The sequence below is a fragment of the Periplaneta americana genome, chromosome 2 (assembly GCF_040183065.1).
Source record: "Periplaneta americana isolate PAMFEO1 chromosome 2, P.americana_PAMFEO1_priV1, whole genome shotgun sequence".
NCBI classification, from domain to species: Eukaryota; Metazoa; Arthropoda; class Insecta; order Blattodea; family Blattidae; genus Periplaneta; species Periplaneta americana.
In genome coordinates this window covers 111,256,174-111,280,685 of record NC_091118.1, presented here as the reverse complement: position 1 = coordinate 111,280,685, position 24,512 = coordinate 111,256,174, and the positions used below count along the sequence as shown (strand labels likewise).

Sequence of the window (24,512 nt, the reverse complement as noted above, 5' to 3'; positions counted from 1 at the left end):
CGATGTAGGAAATTGCGTCCCTCTGCTCTCTCTGAGTTACAGCACCATATGATAAATTTATAGTGCTTTAACTAACACTTTTTAGTATAGTTTGTTCAAGAAATATGTAACCATAAAGTTGTTATAGCTGAACAATGATGGAAGTTACGGGAAAGAATCTACTGCTAGACAGGTTTTTTCTTATAATACACCATTATTGATTACTGATTAATTCCAAATCCTTTTCAAATTGGACTTATGATTTAATATTGGTAAGATTATAATGTGAAAATAATAACAAATTTTAACTTACGTTATACTTCGGAAATTAAAAGTAGGCTACATCTCCGTTCTTCATTAACACGTATTCGACTGTTATTGTCCAGTTATTTTTCTCCACGACCATCACAAAAAATCACCTAGAATTAAATCTTCTTCGCTTTTGGTTAGGAGTTACTAGCTAACCGATTGTGATCTTAGGCTCGTTCTGCACAATATACTTTGTAATCCTGAGTTGTATATCGGAATGAAAATTTACAGATTATGTACTTTTGGTATCATGAAGTAGGTAGGGTAAAGTTGGCCTAATTCCGTGACATATTATAAAGTCTATTTTTATGCCAAAATTGTAATAAAAATTTTCAAATAACACCTAAATGATGTTATTTGGACCTTCAGCTACAGTTTTTACAAAATTCAGTGTCAATAGTTTCACAAGTTTGGTATATAATATATTGTAAATTTTTATACTGAAGAACAATGTAATTTTATTATCTCAACAATAACTCTTCACTCTCTACAATTGAATTTCACTCCCGTCAACAATGGGATTTGCTCTCCGCACAGCAACACAGCGTTCGATATTGCACTCCACAAACGACAATGACAATTTACTTGGACTATTACGAACAACAATGAACTGTTAATCTTAACTAATATTCACAAAGCACTATTTACAACACAGAACTGTCAGTTTTCAGTTCACAGCTCGTTTGTCTTGGCTAGTTCTTCTAGCTCAGTCACTCGCGTTCACAGAATCTCGAACCCCAGACCTTCAGAGACGATCCGCTGAACTTCGAACTCAGGTCCCCCAACTGCGGTCCACTGCACTCGAACTCCGGGCTTCAGGCTCCACAGTTACGGACATAACTCAAGTCGCGCTCTGATCTCGAAGCTGGCTTCACTGCTACACAAGACTAACTCGCTTACTGTCCAAATCTGCCTGTAACAACACTGGCTTACTGACGGGCTGACTGACTGTTCCACTACTCACCCGCGTCTCGTAATTTATACCCACACGATAGGTGGAGAAAGTACGAGTTCTGGATGTTTCCAAGCGTCACTCGAACAATCCGGACCCCTCTCCTCTCTGCCGCGGTCGCTCTTTCCCCTTTCTCCCCACAGCACATGCCCCAGGAAGCAGATGCGCGCGCAACCTGCCCGTCACGGCCGACTTAGCCCTTCCTCCGTCGGTCGTGAGATCGAACCTCACGTGGCCGTCACAATATGACTCTTCATTGTTATACAGTGGCTCCTAAATCCATGACAGGGATCCAAATTCCGTGATAGTGGTTTTCTAATTCCGTAAGTGATATCCTAATTCCGTGACACTAAAATAATCCTCCTTAACTGCTCAGAAAACAAATGTGTATTTGGAAAAACACGTTGAAGTCATGGTATATTGTTTTAATATGGATTAAGGAAGAAATTACAACATAGAAGAAGGGTCTAAATGACAAATTTCATAGAAAATACTTGTGTAACTACAGGAATACATATTAATATATTATAAACAAAATAAACTGAAATTTAAATTTAATACAAAATTAAATTTGAATAAATTTAATTATAACACAATTATTTCTCATTATTTATATTCTTAACAACAGAAGTAATTAAGTTAAATATGTGCCCTATTATTTTATTATAATTATAATTGATGTTTTCTATATCTTATTTCTATTATTATTTCCACGAACTATTTTCTTTCATAGACATTAATTTTTCACAATTTAGCGTTGGCATCACTGGTCGAGTGAGCCAGGAAGGAGAAATATGAAAATAAATCCGAAAATCGAAAAAGCTTCTGTAGCATTGTTATTGTCTCATAATGTTTAAATAATCATACATATTGATTCAGCTGACAATATTTTTACAATGCTTTATTAATCCTTACCTCAAATCTATACTAATAATAAATCTGTAGCCGAAATTTTTCTGGTAATTTTCGATTTTCCAACAATAATTGGTCCTAACATATATAATTAACCGCCCTGAAACCGAAAATCGCTTTTTTGAAATTTTTGTTTGTATGTCTGTCTGTCCGTCTGTCTGTCTGGATGTTTGTTACCTTTTCACGCGATAATGGCTGAACTGATTTATATGAAAATTGGAATATAAATTAAGTTCGTTGTAACTTAGAATTTAGGCTATATGGCATTCAAAATATTTTATTTAAAAGGGGGGTTATAAGAGGGCTTGAATTAAATGAATCGAAATATCTTCCTTATTATTAATTATCATGAAAAATATTACATAACAAAAGTTTCTTTAAAAATAATGTCCGATAAGTTTTATTCCATGCAAAATTTTGATAGGACCGATATTTAATGAGATAGATGAGTTTCAAAATTACAATAACAACGCCATCTAAGGCGGTGTAATAAAATAAAAAACAAATGACTTCGTCTATAAGGGGGCCTTGGACAACAACAATCGAAAATTATGAAACATAGCCTACAGAAAATGTTTCTGTGTTTGTATGAAGTAATATCGGAAGCTAAATTAACCGATTTGTATAATTAATTATTAATTCACCATTGAAAAGTGTAGTCTCTCTAGATGGACATAATGTTATAATGTTATTACAGTAACTTCTGAATGAATCCAGGACAGATAAGATTAAAATAGCTTCTTATGCACAGAAAACTTGATAGGCTATTCTGTACATTCGTTTCCTGCATTTCCTAAAATAATTTTTATGACCGAATGAGTGGTCTCTGGATCAAAATGATCGCATTTTAATTTTTGAATACAATTTAAATTAAGTAACATAATAAACGATATATCCTTCTATCAAACACGAATGTTCCCTGGATCAAATGTCCTATTTTAATTATGTAATTACCTTATATTTATTTCTTACGGGTGCAGCGGAGCGCACGGGTACGGCTAGTATGAAATGTTTCTTCAGGAACGATCACAAGAGAACCACCACTTTTCACTGAACAAAAGCTTCTGCAGTCGACTGCTTATATTCAAAAGGCGGGTAGTCAATAGAATTGAAAAGAAGTCATCTCCCGGCATATGTTAGGTATTTCAAAAACTTAAAAGTCAGAGAACACAGCTCCATGGCAATCAATTGAAATTTTATCACGGGATTAGTGGTATCACAGAATTAGGCACCTTTACCCTACTCCCTGTAAAAGACTGGAAGCTCAAATAGGCTATAATTATTTCAGTGTTCGCTTACATGTGATATATTTTAATTTATAAACTTCAACGCCCGAAAATAATTAGATTATAATTAAATCTTACACACAAAGGTGATTTAAAATTACAACTTAATGGTATACCCGCGTCTATGAAATGCATCAAGTTTTCGAATCTGAAGTAATTAGTAGTAGTGATAATTATGGTGGTGATGTTTTACTTAACGACGTCCTCAATTGAGACCTTGAAATACCGAAGGTACTATGTGCTTTCCTCCCCCTCCCCGAAATCGAGATTTTCACATTTATATGTGTTACGTACTATTTGCAATTACATATCAATCTGGCTGTCATGAGACATCTAAGCATTTCAAACCATGACCTGTACAAGACGCTGGCCACTACTCTACAGGTTTTTCTAGCAAAGTTTTTCTCAAATAACTCTGTTCCACATTTTAGGCAATTAGCACACTTGTTACGTCAAGGCCGCAAATTCTAGGAATTGTTCAACGTGGAAATTCTACCGGGGGGATAAATGTACGACATATTTATTTTATTTTAATAGGTTATTTTACGACGCTTTATCAACATCTTAGGTTATTTAGCCTCTGAATGAGATGAAGGTGATAATGCCAGTGAAATGACTCCGGGGTCCAACACTGAAAGTTACCCAGCATTTGCTCATATTGGGTTGAGGGGAAAAAACCTCTACTAGGTAACTTGCCCCGACCGGGAATCGAACTCGGGCCATCTGGTTTCGCGGCAGACGCGCTAACCGTTACACCACAGGTGTGGACCACGACATATTTCGCCTGAAATTCTGTTTGTCGTTTTGTACACAACAGAGGATCCACAAATTTACCTCCCTGCCTGTTGAGGACAAACTAAGGATTTAAACCATCCTTTGAAATCTACCAGCCTCTGCTGGATTTGAACCCACAAACTTAGGATCCAACGGTATAATAACCACTAAACGACCAAGTACGACATGTAATTCGTCTAAAAACATACTGAAATATGAATAAATAAATACATTTTATGGTATAGGGTAAAGTTTGGCAAAATTGTGATACGAGTAATATTGTGATAGTTCTTTTTGAAAATATATTACAGTTGTACTGAGCGAGAGAAGGACCGGTTTTGTGCAGCATCTTATTCGCGAACATTCCCTTAATACGCAAATCAAGATTTCAGGTATAACGCCCTGTAAAGTTGATTTGAATAATTTCGAGGGAAAAATTGTTCCGGAGCCGGGTATCGAACCCGGGACCTTTGGTTTAACGTACCAACGCTCTACCACTGAGCTACCCGGGAACTCTTACCGACACCCATCCAATTTTTCCCTCTATATCCACAGACCTCAAAGTGGGCTGACAACCGTCAAGCAACCAACTTCGAGTGCACACTAACTCCGTGTGACTTAAATTGTGGTTTTCTGTTAGCGAACAGTGACGTGTATTATGCAAATCAAGATTTCAGGTATAACGCCCTGTAAATCAACTTTACAGGACGTTATACCTGAAATCTTGATTTGCATAATACACGTCACTGTTCGCTAACAGAAAACCACAATTTAAGTCACACGGAGTTAGTGTGCACTCGAAGTTGGTTGCTTGACGGTTGTCAGCCCACTTTGAGGTCTGTGGATATAGAGGGAAAAATTGGATCGGTGTCGGTTAGAGTTCCCGGGTAGCTCAGTGGTAGAACGTTGGTACGTTAAACCAAAGGTCCCGGGTTCGATACCCGGCTCCGGAACAATTTTTCCCTCGAAATTATTCATTCCCTTGATATGTTGACACAAAAAAACCGATCTTCCTCTCGCTCAGTAAAATTGTAATGAATTTTCAAAAAGAATTATCACAATATTACGAATATCACAATATTACCAACCTTTACCTCATCACAGTGCCATGTTATGTTGATACACGACACCAAACATTGTACATAGAAGGTCTACAGGGTGATTCACTTAGGGAGCTTATTTCTGAAGACTTTTTGAGCAAAAAGTGTCATATAAACATTTGTCCTAATGTCAATAATGTCCAATTTAAATTAATTTGAACTTGTTAGTAAAAACCTTTTTTCTTTAGTTTTAAGGGTAAAAAATATTACAAATAGAGAATGAACTATTCAGAAGTATTCTTTCTTTATTTGGCTAGTGTTCAGAAGTTAAAAATGTGTTGTTAATTGCTTTGTACAGATTTTGTTCTTCAATTTCTAACTAAAAATGACGTCATTCTTACGCACTTATCACAAAATTGTTACAAATCCTAATGTACAGTCTTAAAGAATTTACAAGAGTGGTGTGATTTGTAACGGTTGTTGCGAAAAATGATAAGAAAATGTAATTTTGTAGTTAAAAATCGAAAAAAATCTGTACGAAGCAACTATGGATTTCACAACACATTTTTAGCTTCAGAATACTAGCTAATTAAAGAAATGAAACTCCTGAATAATTAATTCTTTATCTGTAATATTCTTTTGCCCTTGAAACTCAAGAATAATGGTATTTTACAAACATCTTCAAATTAGTGTAATTCTGAAAATATTGAGATTAGGACAAATGTTTATACGACATTTTTTGCTCAGAATGTCTTCGAAAATAAGCTCCTTAAGGGACGGTAAATCCTCATGAATCACCCTGCATATAATTAAATGAAAGGAAAAGAATTGTAGCAAATTATATCAAATTTATTATAGAAAATCACAGTATTTCTGATGTTAGACTATTTTAGGCATAAAAAGAGATACTGGAATTATTATGTTGAAATGTGTTAAGGGAATTATACTAGTTAATGTGCAATATTTCGTCAAACTTCAGATGCATACAAACAATTGTTCTTCCTCTGACACATATCGTCAAGTGATATACTTAATAGATGTACATATCAGCCAGAACCTCAATCAGAGGATGAGGCCACTGGAGCGTAATATATAAAAAAAAATGTAATTTTTCTGATCACGTATTCTATATGGGTTCATCGTGGATGTCAGGTAGAAGTAGGCCTAATTAATGAAACGTGTAACAATATATCTGATGTTTGGAACTGAAGCTTTCTCAATCGTAGACATCTTGTTCGCTTCTGGGTTCATGTTTAAGTTTCCACGCTCGTTCATTCGTTTGCTAGTCTCTCTGACGCGGACCACCATACGTCACTTGCACGCCACAACCGGAAGGAACTCGTGCGCCATCTTGGAAAACTTCTCATAACAGTCTGAATGTATTGTTCAGTCGGACAGCTGTCACGTGATAGTCTGAAACAGGGGCTTCCCCCATATTTCGTTTGCATATTAGGAGACAAAGATAGGGAGTACTGACTAAGATTTCTATAAACTAAAATCTGGCAATTGTAATGAGGATTAAAGCTGTAATGAATTCAGGGAAGTGTCAAAGATGTTGCGGTTTTTTATGTTAGAGTACAATCCCTGATGAAATTATATACTAAGAAAATTTTCTTCTAAGTAAACGTAACTTATGATCGAGGAATATTACTGTACTTATGTTGACGTCGTACAAAATCTTGTCCAATATTCTTTTGAGAAAATTAACTCCGTATGTAGATCAAATTATTGAGGATCAGCAGTGTGTTTTTAGGCGTAATTGATCGACTATTGATCAGATTTTTTGTATTCGACAGATATTGGAGAAGAAATGAGAGTATAAGGGTACAGTACATCAGTTATTCATAGATTTCAAAAAGGCTTATAACTCTGTTAAGAGGGAAGTTTTATATAATATTTTTATAGAAGTTCCTATTCCGAAGAAACTAGTTCGATTAATTAAAATGTGTCTCACTGAAACTTACAGCTGAGACCGTATAGGCCAGCTTCTTTCGAATGCTTTTCAAATTCACTGCGGGCTAAAGCAAGAAGATGCACTACCATCTTTTAACTTCGCTCTAGAATATGTCATTAGGAAAGTTCAGGATAACAGAGGAGGTTTAGAATTGAACGGATTACATCAGCTTCAGAATATAGTACGGAATGGAAATATAAACATTGGAAATTTTTCCTTCGAAGAGTTTGAAATATTCAAATATCTTGGAGTAACAGTAACAAATATAAATGATACTCGAGAGGAAATTTAAACGCAGAATAAATATTGGAAATGCGTGTTATTATTCGGTTGAGAAGCTTTTGTCATGTAGTCTGTTGTCAAAAAATCTGAAAGTTAGAATTTATAAAACAGTTATATTATCGGTTGTTCTGTATGGTTGTGAAACTTGGACTCTCACTTTGAGAGAGGAACAGAGATTAAGGGTGTTTGAGAATAATGTTCTTAGGAAAATATATGGGGCTAAGAGGGATGAAGTTACAGGAAAATGGAGAAAGTTACACAACGCAGAACTGCACGCATTGTGTTCTTCACCTGACATAATTAGGAACATTAAATCCAGACGTTTGAAATGAGAAGGGCATTAACAAGTATGGATGAATACAGAAATGCATATAGAGTGTTAGTTGGGAGGTCGGAGGGAAAAAAACCTTTGGCAAGGCCAAGACGTAGATGGGAGAATAATAATAAAATTGATTTGAGGGAGGTGAGATATGATGATAGAGAGTGGATTAATCTTGCAGAGGATAGTGACCGATGACTGGGTTATGTGAGGGCGGCAATGATCCTGCGGGTTCCTTAAAAGCCGTAAGTAAGTAAGTAAACAAACGTATGTCTGTGATTTTATCTTGTGTGTCCTTTGTGTTTTCTGAATATCTTTAATAAGTTACTTACGTTTGAAGTGATTTAAGCAAAATTAGTATATATACAATGCTACTCCAACACATTTATAAGACTAAATTCTTTTCCTCGTAGGCCTATATAAAAATATAGAAGAACATATTTAGAAATTCGACCGAAAGTCAGGTATAAATTACTGGAAACTTTAGAATACTAATTCCTTCCAATTTCATTAAACAATGTTCGTAAAATTTCTTATGCATTCCGTATCATACATGCAGAATAGTTGAGTCAAACGGACTATCCGAGGAAAAAGTATTTTTAAGTTGGTTATTTAATGATGTTATATCAACTACTAGATTATTAGTGAATAATTAATGATTTACGTGCCACGTTCTTATGTCTAGGTCAAGGCCATTATTGCAACAGTCACAAGTATTTCCATATGAATTTGCGTTCCACAGCAGTTATATAAAATGGATTTTATTTATTATTCATCATGCAAATAAGGTAAAAAAGATAAATGTTTAGTGTTGATGCAATTTGTGGTGACGAGATGAGGGTGACGATTCGCCAAGCGATTAACTGACATTCTGGCAAGCAGATATACTGTATTTTACGGCGAAAGTCCGAAATCTCTTTTTTCACGAAATACCTGGACTTTCCGCATACTACCAGGCAAAGCGTGAATTGACCAAGCCAGCCTGATCGAAATCCAAATAGTGTCTGTAATCTCTATAATCACTTTGTTATACCTATGCACCGAAAGCCACTGAAAACGAAGACAACGAAAGTGATCTTATAAGGGCACGGAAAATGATGTGTAGTTTATGAAAGAGAAGTTTATGACTCATAGCTGCTTGCTGTGCAATCAACCAGTTCATGCCATTTGCAAAGTATCAGATAAAGAAAGTGAAGGATAAGGAAGCGAAGTTAATTGTAATTTTTGCAGTAAGGAACTAGATATCGTCGTCAGCAAATCTCGATCTCATTACAACGTAAACATACAAGGCCAACAAATGCTGCAGACTTCTGACAATAGGCCTAAGTTTCCGCCAGCAACATTCGGAGGGACCGAAGTACGCACTGACTCAAGAACCATGATCGTTATGGTTTTGACTATAGAGAATTATCCCTATAGGGACAGAATTCGGAGCTTTGAAACAATTTTATTGTATGCCTGAAGTGAGTTCAGCCGTTCCCGACCACTTTTCCGAAACCATTATTCCCAGCGTCTGTTCCTAATCTAATTTTCCAAAAGTAAATTTTCTTGATGACCGTTATTTCCATATGAGAATTCATGAAAGTATAGTAATACTTTCACGTTGCTAGTTATTGCTTATATTACATGATATTTCGCGACAAAAATGTTTGTTTTTAATTTACCTACACATCTACAAAGAACAAATGCAGAGAGAGTACAGTAGTTATGTCTGAAAGGTGAGGGATGAAATTGCTATTAAAAGATTTGTACCTTTTAAAACAAATTCTCAAAGGGAGGGGAAAATGTATTGAGAATGCAATCGAATTCGAACAAGAACATCTTCATCGGCAATGGAGGACTTGTTCTGGTCCATAAGGTGATGAACTATCATGCCACCATTGTTTCCCTCCGAACAGAGAAGACGCAGAGCAAGTAAAATAAAATATGAAGCGCGCATCCCAAGACCATCCGGAACTTCTTCCATAAAAAATATTGGTAACGAAATACATCGAGTTTCTTCCGTTGTCATAGGCATACATATTTTTCCCGAACGAAAAAATTTAAATAAATCAGTTCGAAGCTGGAGAGGAGACGTGATCAACTCCGAAATCTGACATCACTAAAAGATCTGTTTGAGATTCAAGTCAATTACAAAAAAGAAAGTCTTCATGGTGAGAGATTTGTGTTACTTGACTCATGCCCAGAGGAAGATAATTTTATTGTGCTTGGGGCGAAAGGAAACTGACAATTTTTAGTGAAAAGTCAGGAGTGGTTTGTAAATTACACGTTCAAGGTTCGTCCCTTTATTTTATACTTATAGACAATAATGTCCTCTATAAATACATAAGTGTTCTGTTCCAGAGAAGGTATTTCACTGCAAACCCAGCATTCTCCAATCTTTCCTATTTTCTACCTTCCTATTAGTCTCCGCATATTATTGATATATCTTAATGTCATATATAATATGATATCTTCTTCTGCCCTGAACTCTTCTCCCGTTCACCATTCCTTCCAATGCATCCTTCAGTAGGCAGTTTCTTCTCAGCCAGTGGCCCAGCTAATTCCTTTTTCTCTTCCTGATCTGTTTCAGCATCATTCTTTCTTCATCCACTCTTTCCAACACAGCTTCATTTCTTATTCTGTCTGTTCATTTCGCACGCTCCATTTTTCTCCATATACACATTTCAAATGCTTCTAATCGCTTCTCATTACTTTGTCGTAATGTCCATGTTTCTGCCTCATACAATGCCATACTCCACACTAGCACTTCACTAGTCTCTTCCTTAATTTTTTTTCCAGAGATCCGCAGATGATGTTCCTTTTTATATTAAAACTTCCTTGGCCATTGCTGCCCCCCCCCCCCGTTTGACTTCTTCGCAGCAGTTCATGTTGCTGTTTAATGTCCTGTATAAATGTTTGTTGTTTTAGTTATTATACGAACAGTTGCGCTATTCGCAATTCATGAGTTTAGAATGGTTTTCGGAAACTTGAAAGTAGGACTACAGCCTTTCGGAAAAATGCATTTGTTCTTAAAGAGAAGTTCCTTACTTGCAGTTAATTCTGCATAATTTAATACCATTAAGGTTGGCAGGATACTGCTTCGGACAGAACGGTTTTGTCTCAGATCGTTCGATGCGAAGGTGATTACACGCATTGTTATGAGGCTGCAGCTGAAGCAGTATGCTGCGGGCCTTAGAGGAGCATCATCGAGGCTGTCTTCAAGGTGCTTCTATACTAGAAAATATTTAACAAGTCTAAGCAAGTGTAAACGAGCTAATAGGTTATGTAACTCCAAATAGGCCTATCATAATAGCTCAGATTGCTAAAGATGTAAAAGTAAAAGGATTTTCACACTTAAGTTCATCTCTCAATGCTTTCTTCAGCTATCATAATTACAACTTAAAAATACATTTCATTACAATGTCAGAGTAATATATACTGTACATTGTATACTGTAGCTTGCAGAAATGATATATTTAGCATCTCTTAAATGTTAATAGTGTTAACATCATTATTTGTTGGTCTGTTCTTTCATGATTTGCTCAACGTTTAGAAAATGTTTATAATTACATGTATTTTCGTATTTGATATGTACTATTTATATTGTCAATGTTTTCAATATGTTTAAACCGTAAGAGTTATACCATTAAAAATAAATATACCTTTCATCTGTCGTAAATATAACATTCATGGAAAATAATGTGAACCGAAGTAACGAAAATTAATTGCTTAGGTCAGTTGCTCAACGATCATATCTACAACTGCCCGACCAAAGCCTTAAGTAACATACTGTATCGGTAAATTTACCTATTGTAATTACATTTCGGGCATTGGCCGATTTGGTGGCCATAGCTAGAAGTTCCCGTAAATTTGCGAAGTGGCCACTTTGGCCGTAAAATTAAAAAAAAAACACACACACACACCACACTCACACACGATTTCATTCATGATATAATCCTATTAGTAGAATTAGTAAAAAGGTTATTCTTTTGTCCATATCATACATAGGCCTATAGTGTGAAAGGGATATAACTGCATTAATTTGAACTAGTAATATATATCACCAAAAGTAGTAAATAAGTTTGAATAACCGTTCCTTTATCTATAATGATTATGGAAAAAATCGAGTTTATGTTGAGAGATTGGACGTGAATACGTTACATTTGATGTCTTACTACTCTTACGTCTTAATACCCAATAGTTTTACCTTACATGGGATTCAAACGTCAGACACAAATTATTATTTTCTCAGCTAAACCGTTATTCAAATACCAAAATGACATTTGACGTTTTGGTTATTTACAATCTGAAGATTCTTTTCTTAAAATTAATGCAGTTATACTCCTTTCAGTATATATATATATATATATATATATATATATATATATATATATATATATATATAAAGCAGGAAATAAAGTAAAAACGTGAAGTTAACACAATGTAGTGGATTCGAACTAAATGGCGGACTGACTCTCGAAATAAAATAAAACCGTCTCTAATAAACAAGTGGGTTTGAATGGCCTCTGTTCTTTGGATTAATGTCGACCAGGATAAAATTTTTGTCTTATCTTTAAATAGTTTTGCAATCCCTATAGTATACAAATCGTTGTTCTTTTGTTCGCAGGTCGTGCTTGATTGGTTGCTAGCCGTAAGGTAAGAAGCTTCTTGTTTCCGGTTGACTGCGTCTTGCTGTGGGCGGCGTAGCTCCTTATCTCAATTTACGATTGAATACCAACTTACTTAGAGACGCTTTGACTGCAATGCAGCTGTAACGTTGCCACTATGCTCTGCTATGCTCCACTTAAGCCTGAGTGAAATAAGATGGCGATAGTCAATAAGATCTAGTGTATTTCCTGACACACACAAAGTCTCGGTAATTAAGTCGTATAGTAGGGATGTCAGAACATTGATCCTCCAACATAAAATTATAGAATTAAATATTTGAATACTACTATGCATAAGAATTTACAACAATTACATAATGCATTTAAAGCGTAAAAATGTGAGTTTTGTATGTTCGGATCACAAATATAAATTAGAATTTACTTTAATATCACACAGTTTGTCTGAAGGCGCCCTAGACATAGGCGGAGTTATGGGGGAAGTGCCCCCCAATCTTGTCTGAACTCCTTTTTTTATTAACGCTAAAAATATTGCATTTATGATTAAGTTTCTGTGCTTAAATTGACGAATTAATGTCTTCAGATCATGTGTCTGGACTATAATATTTATTTTAAATTTTTGAATGTATAGCCTAAGAATTTCTATACGTTATTTGAGGAATGGAAGCACTGTAATGTTTCTTTTGTAACAGCCTGCACTCATGTGTTAGAAGTGTGCTGGTGTTCAGGCCGCCACTTAGAAAAATATGAATAACGTAAACTTAAAGACGAGATTAAATAAAATAATTAGGGCTGTATTAATAGACATTTTAGGGCGGGTTTCCGGTGGATGATCAGCGTTTTTCGTATTCATAAACCAGTGTTAGCGATAGAATATGATTTGAATTCTGTACAAGTAACCAGTCGATAGCCGGGGCTAGCTTAGTACGCTCGTAGCGCGTGCTGCGAAATGTCTATGAATAATAATAATAATAATAATATTTATTAATACTATACACTTGAGCTACATTAGGCATTGCAGCCCGAAAGAGCAGAAGCTCGTGCTCTGGCGCAGTTCAGATCAGTTATACAAAATATATCACAAAATTACGAGAGTTCATTGAGCACAATCACATTAATAAATGGTAAAATACATACAGCATGTAATAACAGGGTCTATATACAAATAGAAAATACAGAAGTACATAAATATTAGAGTAACAATTTTAACTCAATTAGCTTAAACAATTAAATAATTAATCTGATTTGTTTCTTAAATCTATGTGTGTTAAGTGTACTTAGCTCAGGGTAAGCTCTAATTAATGTATTATATATTTTGGGTCCAAAATTTCTGCTGTGTTTTAATCCAGCAGTTGTGTGGCATTTGGGAGTATTTAGAAAGAAACTGTAGTTTTGTCTCGTCTGGTATTCATGAGGATCATTTTAAATTTATTGTGGTTTTTATGGAAGTAAATCAGCAATTTTTGTTTATAAATTTGTTCTAGATTTGATACGCCAAATTCCTGAAAAATTAATTTTGTTGGGTAATCAAAAGGTTTATATAGACAAATTTTGATAATTCTTTTTTGGAGCAGATTTAAAGGACGGAGAGTCGATTTTGCCATTCCTCCCCAACCTAAAATACCATACTGAATTATTGATTGAAACAGAGCTAAGTACACAGTACGCAGAACATAAAAAGGTAAATAAGAGCGTAGAATGGAAAATTTGTGGATTGTTTTACGCAATCTGTTACACAGAAAGGAGATATGCTTGTCCCATTTTAAATGTTGGTCAATAATAATGCCTAAATATTTAACTTGTGAGGATATACTCAAAGCGTTACATGAGCAAGTAGGTAGGTTACAATCATGTATAGTTATACTTATATTATTATTTATTTCTAGTTGCTCAAGGCCATGTGATGTTAATGAAAATGGTATTAATTTTGTTTTAGAAACGTTCAAAGAAAGTAAGTGAGCGTAATAGCACCCAAGAGTTTATATTTCATATGATATCTTCAGGAAAGCTTAATATAAAAAGGTTTCTGTTAGCACTGTTACGTAGTTCTATTGATGTATAGGTCTATGTGTTTCTGTACGAGAGAGAAAAAGAGAGGGATTGTTTTAAATTATGTCCTATTATATTTTATGGTAGATCTATAGTTCAAGCCCTATATAATTCTGTCCGAAACATAGCGGATATGGATGTAACACTGTAAGAAACATGACCCCTCCCTGAAAATACCTTTATTAAATGATCATATTCCGATATACTGTACTACGGTCAAGCTATAACGGGGGGGGGGGAGGTAAATGTTATTCCTCATAATCCCGTTATATGGAGATTGTATGGTTTTGCTTTGCCCCCTCCTCCCCAAAGGAAACGGTTCTCTCTCCGCTTATGCACCTACAGCAGTGTTCCGCAACCTTTTTTAATCTTTGGCACACCAAAGTTAAGTCCTAATTCATACTGGCACACCTACATTTTCAAACAAAGAATTTGTACGGAAACAGGTAAATTAGTAATATTTGGGGTAACCATAAGTGCTGCTTTTAAACACAACACAAATATAATCATTAAATATGTGTACATTACTTGCTACTATATATTCTTATCATTCGCAATTATATGAATAAATCCACATGCAATAACATTCTCATTTATTTTAACTCCAAATGTAGTCTCATTTAATTAAAGGATGTAAAGTGATTTACAAAACCTACAGTCAAAGAACTCAAACTATTATTAAAATAAAAAAAAAAAAACATTAGAATGCATATCTGTTAGTGAGATATTTGAGCATGTTTTGTTGCACATATCAAAGCAATTCTTGGAGCAACTGATGACAAAGCAACTTTCATTTCTCCATCTACTGCCCGCAGTCTCTCGCGTTTTTCAGTTTTGATATCATTTAATGCTCAAAACCAAGTTCACATAAATATGTGGTTGAAAATGGCAGAAGCATTTTCATAGATACATACATACATACATACATACATACATACATACATACATACATATATACATACATACATACATACATACATACATACATACATACATACATACATACATACATACATACATACATACATACGTGTTCGATGTATGCTGCTACTACTACTACTGCTGCTGCTGCTGCTAATAATAATAATAATAATAATAATAATAATAATAATAATAATAATAATAATAAAAATGAATATTTATGTAGCACAATAAGCTGGAAATTTTCATCTTCTTGCGACTCTGAAGTTTTGTGCTTGCAATTTGTGTGAACGTCCGAGCAGTGTTTATGTGCAACTACGCACAATTTGCATGCCGCAATATTTTTTTTTACCCGATGTGAACTGCAGGCCACTATCCGCGTCGGCAGTTTTAAATTAAGGCGAATGGCGCTCCAGCTGTTGCAGAGCCTCGCTCAACCGTTATTGGTTTCCGTGGAGACCGCACTATAGTGTGACGTCACTCTCAGTTCCAAACTTTGTACAAGTATAGAGAAAGTATTACGACGGAGTAAGGACTGACTTTCAGATTATGACGATAATGTACATTGTGGCATCTCTTATCGCGTGTGTTTATTGCTTTGATTTTCAGAATGCATGTGGAAAATATTTTTTGAATAAGTGAACGGATTTCACTAATCTTTATTATCTTCCAAATTGTGTAGATTCAAACGCGAATTTGAGTTAACGTGAGTTTCACTAGAAAGATAATAGTGCCGGTAATTTATCAGTATCTCGTTCTTGGATATCTCTTGTTTTTCAAAATTATCAATAAAATTTTGGATCCCTTTTCCTAAATCCATGGCTTTTTGTATGCCATCTTCTCACATTCCGGGTCAGATCGCCAATCTCATTTGTCCGAGAAACCGTATTGCAACTGAGTGGGCTGTCCTATATCAGAGGAAGGTGCATTATAGATTGCTCCTGGGAAGCGAAAACACGTAACTAATAATAAAAAGCAAAGGTCTGTTTCTAAAGTTATCGACCATATCTTCCACAGTCTTCAGTTTGCTAGGTGATAAATCTGAATGACAGTTTCTAATCATTCACGCTTAAATAAGTCTGCCGCCACTTACTATGCATGGCTAAGTGTGTGAAATAGAGAAAAGCCGTGAATTTTATTTTATTTGCCACCCAATGAGTCCTCTAAGAGGGAAATGGGATTTCGCGTGTTCTTGGAATAAAATATTATATTTATCAGAATTTTATAACAAAGTAATAACAATAGTTATAATAATAATAATAATAATAATAATAATAATAACAATAACAATAATAATCATAATCATAATAATTGGGAAATATTTTGTCTGTGATGAGCGATTTTGAGATTTTTACAAATAACATGCATACTGTTCTATGTCAATACATTTAAATGACTTTTGACCTAGATCATATTATATACCGAGATTGCTCGACGTTATAGGCTTTGACGATAACAACTTTTGTCAGGTTTACTATCCTGCCATATAGTTGTTACATAAGGAGTCATTAGCGACTGTACTGCCATCTCGTGTTCGTTTACGGCGGACGTGTGGCGATCCTAGAGGTTGTTCTCTTCAAAGTGCAGCCAATTTTAACATAGAGATGAGCAATCTATATGCGATCTGGGCTTATGAGTTGTCATGTGCTTGTACAGTAATTTCTTATGAACTATTTGGCGAGTTCGGTGTACAAACCATATGCACGAGTGCTGTTAATGGTGCGCATAATGAAACTTACTTATGATATTCACAATCTCTCGTAGTTACTCAAATAAAAGCACGTTCAACGCATTATACATAATACATGCATTGAATTGAATTTAGAGGGGGTCCACTATAACCCAGCTCTGCGACATTTCAATATCTATTGCGCTAATCTTCAGCTTAGCCGGATTCCCAAACTCACACCGGCTGACTACACTAAGGTTCGCTGCGTACCTATGTTTTGTGCAGGCAATATCACTCGTTCACACCTTGCGTTGTCAGGCGGCATTCACGTAATGCTAACACATAGGCCTAATATATAGTAATTACTTCACAGTAACCACATAAAACATCATCATTGATTCTCGGGGACACTGTATTAGAGAACTGTTACTGTGTCTTGTATTAACACATTTTTTGCTAACCGTAAGTGAGCCTCTGAATGAAGTCTATTATCATTCATGGCGCTTTTACATAACTATTTTTGTAAGTAAAGAAAAAACATACAAATCATTATAATAAACTTACAACTATTTTATGTAAATTTATGCAAAATACTCGTGTTATATATATGTACATACTTTTAAACAGTGAAATGCATAAAATGCATCAACGTTTTATATTTTGGGGGTTATAGGGAATATTTTTCTTGTATATTCAAAAATTTAAAGTTCATATTTTTATTTCCGTATCACTTTTTAAAATGTTTTTTAAATACAAGGTAAAAATAAATTATAAACAGTACCTAATATCATTAACAATATTATAAAGAGAATGAATCGTTGAGAAACACATAAAATAGGCAATGAAGAAGTATGTTTCATCTTCATGACAAAAATTGTTTGTTACTGTTCCATGTATTTATGACCTGTGTGCACGGATGATCCCTGGAAATGTAGACTTGACCTTTAGAGGTCAGTAAAATGGAACTACTGAAGCCTTTAATGGTTTTGCTGCCTCAGAAGGTAGAAAATCAGATTTGGGCTGTCGCCAGCGTTACACAAGGAGTCCATCCAAGTCAACAAGGCGTGTAGAGGTACTGCTTTTCTACTACTTCCACTAATGTTGTTACTGTTGCACTGGTCACACCGCGTCTGTTCTTTCAAAATTGGTATAAAATCCGAAATACTACTATTGTAATGTGGGCTAGCCATAGTTCAGTCATTCTGCTGACGGTTTCTTACGAAATAGGACCGATGTTTGATTCCGTCAAGCTTGTAACATCTTTGGATGATAAAACGGCTGTAGTATTGGTTTTATCTAAATACTTTGACTTTGCGTGTAATTTTTTCCATCACTGCTTCGTGTTATAAACTTGTAATCTCTTGACGTCTGTATATATGAAAAGGAAGGTTTTACTGACATTTTTCATATTTCTATTCACAGAAGTCGTATTTAAAACTATTCATTAGTTAATGTCTCCTTGAAATAACAAATGTATTGTGAACACTAGCCACCAAGAAAGTTTTTTCACTACTTTAAAATAATTACTATACATAAAAAAAGCATGTTTAAGACGAGTTTTTCGTGCATATTTCTGCAGTGCTTGGGAAAAGTGACATAAGTCAGTTTCCACAAGCCTTTTTTTTGATAATTTATTGACAACTTACGGAACATCTGCTCGCTTGGAAAAAAATACATAAGTATTTCTCCCATTACAGTAATTCATACAGAAAAAATCAAATCGACATAAACCAGTGTAAATTGTCAATAAATTATCAAAAAAGGTTTGTGGAAACTGACTTATGTCACTTTTCTCGAGCACTGCACATTTTCTTCAAAATTTCAAAGTATATTTTCAGTACTACAATAATTATTCGTCACTATTATACTGTAAGGTTAAACGTTTATGCTCGTGAGCAAAATGGAAAATATGTTTCAGAATATACTTTGTGTCTGAAGTTAGTTGCTTAGCAACGGCAATGAATTACGTCACACAACGGATCATATTCTTCCATTGATATTGATATTTGCTACAGGGATGAACTCACTTTTTTGCATGAATTATATTTCAAATTTTCTCTTATCTTTGATAAATACCAACGGCTCTCCAAGATGGAACACAGTATTTCCATTGTAAATACTTGTTCAGTTATTTGGTATATATATTCAATAAAGAGTCCCGCGTCGTGGTCTAAAACATCCTGCCTAGGACTCCAGTTATTGAAGAGTCCTGGGTTAAATTCTTATCGAGGTGGACATTTTCTCATGAAATTTCGGCCAGTGTATGGGACTGGTGCCCACCCAGCACCGTGATGCACTTGAGAAGCTACGATAGGTAGTGAAATTCGGTTACGAAAGCCAGCTATGAGGGTCATTTCGTAAATAATCTACAGGTTAGCAGAATTGCGAAGTAGATGAGGCAACACCAATGAAAATTACGTCAGTTGCAGTTGAAGGACTGAGGAAGAGGCAAGTGTGTTCGTTTCGTCCATAGCATATTCTGTGTTTAGGTAACGAGAGCTAGAAATGGAACCTACACGTGTCTCCGATACTGTGACGTTTGAAGACGAAAGATCGAATCTGCAATATTAAAAAATTGGTATTAGTACTTCTGTTTTACAGACAATATAGAAAATATCAAACAGAAAGAAGCCATATAAAAATAACGACATAAAATTTCACGTTCCGTTTGAAGTTTGTGCACCACTGTTTTTTTAATCCAAAAGGCTGCTTATTCATATACACAACCCTTCCTCTTTCCATACTTAGCGCTTGATGCCCGCGCACGACGTCAAGGTCGGAAAAATGCGCTTGCTTTGACATCACTGGTTTAAGTTGACACGAAAAAGAGTAGCCCAGCAAGAAACTGTACTACGGTCCAATGTAAGCTCACCACAAACTCCGCTCCGCTGTGGATTTCTTCATCTTCATTCCGATTAAAATTAATGATAATAGTGGCACAATGTCCAACACATTATGTGCAGAAGTGCACTCATTACGAGTAACTAAGTGGCCGGGATCCGTTGGAATGAGTGCAGTCTTAAATCACATCTGTGACACAGTGCATGAGGGTTGGCCACTGAAGGGAAACTATGAGGTGGAACTTAAACTGAGAGGATTCAATCCGGCATCGGAACTGGAATCCGATGTGGCTTAGTGGATAAAGCGTCAGAACCTAGAGCTGAAAACCCGGGTTCGAGTCCCGGTGCCGGAGAGAATATTTCTTCGCTCCAGCTATCCTTCATCATGTGGTAATGCAGAATTTCTGCATGGAAATATCGTACGTACGTCGGTATATCATAATTTTAAGTAATATAAGACAGTAAAACATCTTCTTCCAAATTGTATCGTTCGGTGACAAAGTCTTTGTCCAGTTGAGAGTAACAACCCTTATCTCTTACAAATGTAACCTGTTTCAGACTAAGTACTAAGCTTAAAAGTAGAATTAATTGAACAACTTCAGAAAGAATTTCATAGTAATAAGAGTTAAATTCATAGATCTAAATACAGCTTTGGTGTTCTGTATGGTTGTGAAACTTGGACTCTCACTTTGAGAGAGGAACAGAGGTTAAGGATGTTCGAGAATGAGGTGCTTAGGAAAATATTTGGGTCTAAGAGGGATGAAGTTACAGGAGTATGGAGAAAGTTGCACAACGTAAAACTGCATGCATTGTATTCTTCACCTGACATAATTAGGAATATTAAATCCAGACGGTTGAGATGGGCAGGGCATGTAGGGCGTATGAGCGAATCCAAAAATGCATATAGAGTGTTAGTTGGAAGGCCGGAGGGAAAAAGACCTTTGGTGAGGCCAAGACGTGGGTGGGGAGATATTATAAAAATGGATTTGAGGGAGGTGGGATATGATGGTAGAGACTGTATTAATCTTGCACAGGATAGGGACCAATGACGGGTTTATTTGAGGGCGGCAATGAACTTCCGGGTTCTTTAAAAGCCGTAAGTAAGTGAGTAAGTAAGTGAGTAAATGCAGCTTTGAAAATAATTCAGGAGCAAACGACTCATAACTTATAATAAACTAATTATCCACTAATCATAACAGAGCTATATTTGAAAATATAATAGATTTTGGTCAATGATATTTATTTATAACAAGTATATCGAAGCGCACGGGTATGGTTAGTATTTAATAAATTTGAAGATTCTTATTTCAGTTAATAGGCTATATTATACAGTACACTCATTTCCTACTTAAAACAGGACTTTTGTACAGTTAGACTAGTACTTCTACCCTTGAATGGTTGATTTTCAACATGTTACCTCATGTAATGTCCTTGATCGTCTGTCTAGTCGATATACTGGTGTCAGAGTTCTAGCTCATAGTTCATTTGTCAGAATATTACTTGGAGCTGCTGTTTACCCCTGATATTTCAAGTGAACCGAAATAATCGGAAGTTCCAGAAAATGAACTTTTCACATAAATAACTTAATTTTTTGTTTTATTTACAAACACCTATAAGATATAACATATCCAACATAGGTGTCATGTGATCTAGTAATTAACTTTATTGCCTCTATAGCCAAGTTTCGTAGGTTCATACTCCACCGAGTGCAGTGGATTTTTAAGGACGACAATACATCTTTATAATTGGGGTGTACTATAAGCAGTAACATGAGCTGCTGCCAGGAAGTCAAGAGGACGATAGCAATGACAAAGGAAGATATTAATAGAACAAGAGTCATCTTCTGCGGACCTCTGGAAAAAGAACTAAGGTGAGAGACTAGTAAAGTGATTTGTGTGGAGTGTGGCATTGTATGGGGCAGAAACAGGGACATTACGACGAAGTGAAGAGAAACGACTAGAAGCATTTGAAATGTGGATATGGAAAAGAATGGAGCATGTGAAATGAACAGACAGAATAAGAAATGAAACTGTGTTGGAAAGAATGGGTGAAGAAAGAAACATGCTGAAACTGATTGGGAAGAGAAAAAGAATTGGTTCGGTCACAAACTGAGGAGAAACTTCCTACTGAAGGATGCGCTGGAAAGAATGGTGAAAGGGAGGAAATTTCGGGGTAGAAGAGGATATCAGATGATAAACGACATTAAGATATATGGATCATATGAGGAGACTAACAGGAAGGCAGAAAATAGGAATGATTTGAGAATACTGGGTTTGCAGTGTTCTGCCCTTGGGCAGAAAACTATCAATGAATGAATATATTTTTAGCTTGTGTCTATTCAGAAGAGACTTAAGGGTATATGTACGTGAACGACCATAAATATTATCAGAAAATGCAGGCTCTAAATTTCTAAACTTTTATAGGGAAATAAACTCACAATTGGACAAAAATTGCAAGGTACCACAACAAGACTTATTACATTACCATTTATATTTTGGCCATTGATGATTCTGTTGGGTTTGCATTTCTCTGAATTTTTTACTGAACAATTCCTGTCTTTCTAAATTATTCCGTAGTGCTTTTATTCCTCATTGAGGGCAGATTATTTTCTTTAAATATTTATATAACTTCAATATCTGGTAAAAGTATAAAAAAAGGTTGCCAAACTATTTTTCAAACCAGTTTTATCAAAGTATGAAAAAACAAAAAACATCATTTGGTAACCATAACATTGTTATGGTCTCTCCCACATTTAATACTTTTCCTGCACGTAATAAACAGTTATTTCTGAAAACTAGACTACTGTCATATATGAAGAGTTGTTTTTTTTTAATAAAATTAATTTTTTATTTGTCCTTTATAAAATGTATTAAAATTTACATAATGTTTTGTGATCTAATTTTTCTATTTTCAAAGAAATGAGCATTATTGTAGGCTAGTCTGCCTTTTGCATAAATGCATGTTAAGTCAATGTACAAAATTTCAGAATTCCATCTCTAATGGTTGTGGAGTCATGAAAGAAGATGTGTGAAAATTTTCAGATTTTGGAAAAGGTAATGTAAAGTAAAAAGTGAATTCTAAAAAATATTATTAGTAACCTTATTTACACTCTTATTAGCTATCTAAGTTCTAATAAGTCTTATTGTGATACATTGTAATTTTTGTCCAATTGTGAGTTCATTTTCTTATAAAATTTTAGAAATTTAGAACCTGCATTTTCTGATAATATTTGTGGTCGTTCACGTACATATACCCTTAAGGCTAGCAGATATGTGTAGTAGAGTTACAGTATGTAAAGAATTCTGTTCCTGAAGGAAAAAAAAACTCCAGATAAAACTACTTATCTTTTTAGCCCAAATTTCCTATTTCATGCAAATACAGGGACATCATATTATTTTTACTAACATTTTTAATATTAACCTGTCTATACCTTTAGAGAACAGGAAACACCGCTTGCTCCCCCCTCCAAGACTGGAGTTCGATGATACTGGCGTAAAACACAAATCACTCTACTAGGTATAGGAAGGAAGAAAAGTAGTTCATCCATTTACGTAAACTAGGAAATATCGCGATTTTGAGTTTGATAATTTTCATTAGGTTTTTCTTTAATCAAAGTACAGTACTGTATTAAGAATAAGTGTTTTTACTCACGAAGTGAGTTATCCATGCGAACGTATTCATTATGCAGTGTATATTATACTGTCTACAGCACATTAGCATACAATATAGACAAAGAAGTTAAATTGAAAAATAATCATAATATGAATATTTAAACACAATTTTGAAAATGGTGGCCGTTCATTTCGATACAGGCTTCAGTTCTTTTGTGCATATTATCGCACTGTAGACTATTGCATCTAATTCCAATTGCCAGTTTCGTCCTTCGTACTAGTAACTCATGTTGAAATAATTCTGTACCTACTCTACGTACTGTAAATTCAATCTTCACTTCTGCCCGACCCGAAAATATAAAATTACTCAGACATGCTATCTACTGTCTGTCCAAGCGGTTATGCCGCAGGATTGTAGAAAGGGAGGAAATCACGTGACAGTTAATTACTTAACGAGGCCCTTTTATTTAAGTTAAATTAAACAGCTGTATAATATTACGTAAACTTCCAATTCCTAAGAGAAATTAATGTTTTCAGAAAAGAGCTAAGACAGCCCAGCTTTTACAGAGGGGCGAGCAGAAGCAGGTGGGGGAAATCGGGATGCGACGTAGGCAAATGGACAGTACCTGTGCGAAAATATGATTCAATATTGAAAGCTCTTTCGTCACTGGAAAACGCGAACATATTTCTGGAACGTACTATACCCAGTAACTCAGTACTGCTTACTATCTGCGGTCTTGGTTCTGTGTGGTGTTGGAACTTCCTTAGTAGAAGGGGTGGGAGTGAAGTACATTCAAAAACTCAGGTACAATAAAAATTGAAGTAAAAATAAAATGATGTCCCTGTAGATGTCTCTACAGGCTTGTGAAATTACAGTAATTGTTATACTTGAATCAGAGTAATATATAAATCTGATCACTTTATCATTGTGAAAATTATGAAAGATTGCTGTAAAATGTGAAATTGGAGCGAAACTGGGTTAAGCATGTTAGATATGCAGAGGCATGG

At 35.2% G+C, this 24,512-nt stretch overlaps 1 long non-coding RNA gene across 1 annotated transcript in view; it reads left to right on the top strand.

The window, feature by feature from the left end:
• Positions 1-24,512, top strand: part of LOC138695291 (uncharacterized) — an 816,951-nt gene that overhangs the window by 358,332 nt on the left and 434,107 nt on the right. Inside the window, exon 3 of the long non-coding RNA XR_011331118.1 lies at positions 12,417-12,445. This is a non-coding gene — a long non-coding RNA (uncharacterized lncRNA). The remainder of the gene's footprint in view (positions 1-12,416; positions 12,446-24,512) is intronic.